Raw genomic sequence first — 2,853 nt, 5'->3', positions numbered from 1 at the left:
GAGTGGTTGTACAAGCTTGCAATCCCACCAGCAATGGAGGAGTGTTCCTCTTTCTCCACATCCTCACCAGCATCTGTTGTCACCTGAATTTTTGATCTTAGCCATTCTGACTGGTGTGAGGTGGAATCTCAGGGTTATTTTGATTTACATTTCCCTGATGATTAAGGATATTGAACATTTTATCGAGTGCTTCTCAGCCCTTTGGTATTCCTCATCAGCTGAGGAATCTTGAATGGCCAAGAAGCACCTAAGGAAATGTCCAACATCCTTAGTAATCAGAAAAATTCAAATAAAAATGACACTGAAATTCCACCACCTACCAATCAGAATGGCTAAGATTAAAATAAGCTCTGACAATAGCAGATGCTGATGAGAATGTGGAGAAAGAGGAACACTCCTCCATTGCTGGTGGGATTGCAGGCTGGTACAACCCCTCTGGAAATTAACCTGGCTGTTCCTTATAAAATTGAAAATAGTTCTACCTGAGGACCCAGCTATACCACTCCTTGGCATATACCCAAAAGATGTTCTACCATATCACAAGGACACATGATCCACTATGTTCATAGCAGCTTTATTCATAATATCCAGAAACTAGAAACCACCCAGATGTCCCTCAATAGAGGATACAGAAAATGTAGTACATTTACACAATGCAATACTACTCAACTATTAAAAATGAGTACATCATGAATTTTGCAGGCAAGTGGATGGAACTTATATCATCCTGAGTTAGGTAACTCAGACATAAAATGACATACATGGTACACATTCATTGATAAGTGGATATGAGCCAAAAAGTTCAGAATACCCATGATACAACTCACAGACCATATGAAGCTTAACAAGAAGGAAGGCCCAATGTGGATGCTTCAATTCTGCTCAGAAGGGGGAACAACATAATCATAGGAGGCAATATAATCAGGGGGAGGGTGAGGGACAAAAAGGGGGCAAGATTAGTTATGGGGGAGAGGGGAGAGAGGTCCAGAGGGCCAGAAGAATGAGTAGAAGTACGCAGCTGTGTTGGGTAGGCAAAGGAGGAACCATTAGAAAGTCTCAAATGGCGGAGTGTGGGAGGTTTTCAGGACCCAGTGGGGATAACTTTAGTTGAAAAACCCAATACCAGGAGATAGAACCTGAAGAGACCACCTCCAGCAGACAGATATGGCCCCAGTTGAAAGATAGGGCCACCCATCCATCTCAAAATTTTTAACCCAGAATTGTTCCAGTCTAAAGGAACTGAAGGGAAAAAACGTGGAGCAAAGGCTGAAGGAAAGGCCATCCAAAGACACCCCCCCCCACCTTGGGATCCATTCCATCTGCAGACAGCAAACCCCAACACTATTGCTGATGCCAAGATGTGCTTGCAGACAGGAGCCTAGCATGACTGCTCTCTGAGAGGCTCTGCCAGCACTTGACTGAGACAGATGTAGTTACTTACACCCAACCCTTGGACTGAGCCTTTGGACCCCTATGGAAGAGTTAGGGGAAGGACTTCAGGAGCTGAAGGGGATTGCAACCCCATAGGAAGAACAACAGTATCAACTAACCTCAGAGCTCCCAGGAACTAAGCTACCAACCAAAGAGCATGCATGGGCTGGTCCATGGCCCCCAGTACATATGTAGCAGAGAACTGCCTTGTCTGGCCCCAGTGGGAGGGTCTGCACTTGGTCCTGTGGAGGTTTGATGCCCCAGAGAAGGAGAATGTTAGAGGGGTGAGGTGGGAGTGGGTGGGTAGGTGGAGAAGTACCCTCTTAGAGGCAAAATGGAGAGGGGATGGGGTGGGGTTGGGGCTCGTGGAGGGGAAACTGGGAAGTGGGACCGCATTTGAAATGTAAATCAATCATTAAATAATAAAAGTAGACAGTCTGTAAACATAAAGAGAAAAAATAATGTAAAAAGCAAGCAAGCAAAGAAACAAAAAAAACCCAGAAACAAAAATCAAGAGGTTGTCAGAGATTTGGATTTCAAAAGTAAGTTTAGAACAATAACCATTGCCGCTGCCTTCTCTGAGAAGACGTTGCCTTTCATAGGCTTTGTCATCTGAGGTTTGTGACCACTTATATGGGTGACAGATTCCATCTTACTTATCATGGTAATTGACAGGAACATTTGCTTGTACTTTGTTTGGAATTGCAGAGAGGTTAAAATTAAGATTCCCTTGATAAATTTGATTATTAACATTTCTATATGGCTGATTATAAGGCCACTACTATCCACCAATACTTTCTCATAAAACATGGCTGGAGAGATGGCTCAGCAGTTAAGAGCACTGACTGCTCTTCCAAAGGTACTGAGTTCAAATCCCAGCAACGACATGGTGGCTCACCACCAACCATAATGATATCTGACACCCTCTTCTGGTGTGTCTGAAGACAGCTACAGTGTTCTTAGATATAATAATAAATAAATCCTTAGAAAAATAAAAACATGCTCTTCTCATTGTTTGGGTCAGAAAAGTTCTTAAAACTGGACAATGAAAATAAAATTGATTGGTCGAAAGTATGAAGGGAAGAGAAAGTTCTGATTGTATTATTTTTTAAGCAACCATAATTGCCCTCTGTATCAGCAGCACCCCCTGAGGTAATTTCTTATAGTATTTTAATGTAGTAATCAGAGCCAAGACATAAAAATACCATTTTGCATTAAGTATAAATTTAGTGCATCCTTAAGATCAGAAAATTTTTTAAGAAAATGATTTGATCATGTGATCGGTTCATGGTTCAGGCCTTTCAGAAAAATGAGGAACATATCATACTATGAGGAGTGAAACTTCCACATCACATTTCCCTAGAATTGTCTAAACAAGAATATCACTTATAAATAAGATTTCTACCCAAACAGGCAAAATTC

The sequence above is a fragment of the Mus pahari genome, chromosome 16 (genome assembly GCF_900095145.1).
Source record: "Mus pahari chromosome 16, PAHARI_EIJ_v1.1, whole genome shotgun sequence".
Taxonomy (NCBI): Eukaryota; Metazoa; Chordata; class Mammalia; order Rodentia; family Muridae; genus Mus; species Mus pahari.
This window is presented reverse-complemented; position numbering follows the sequence as displayed.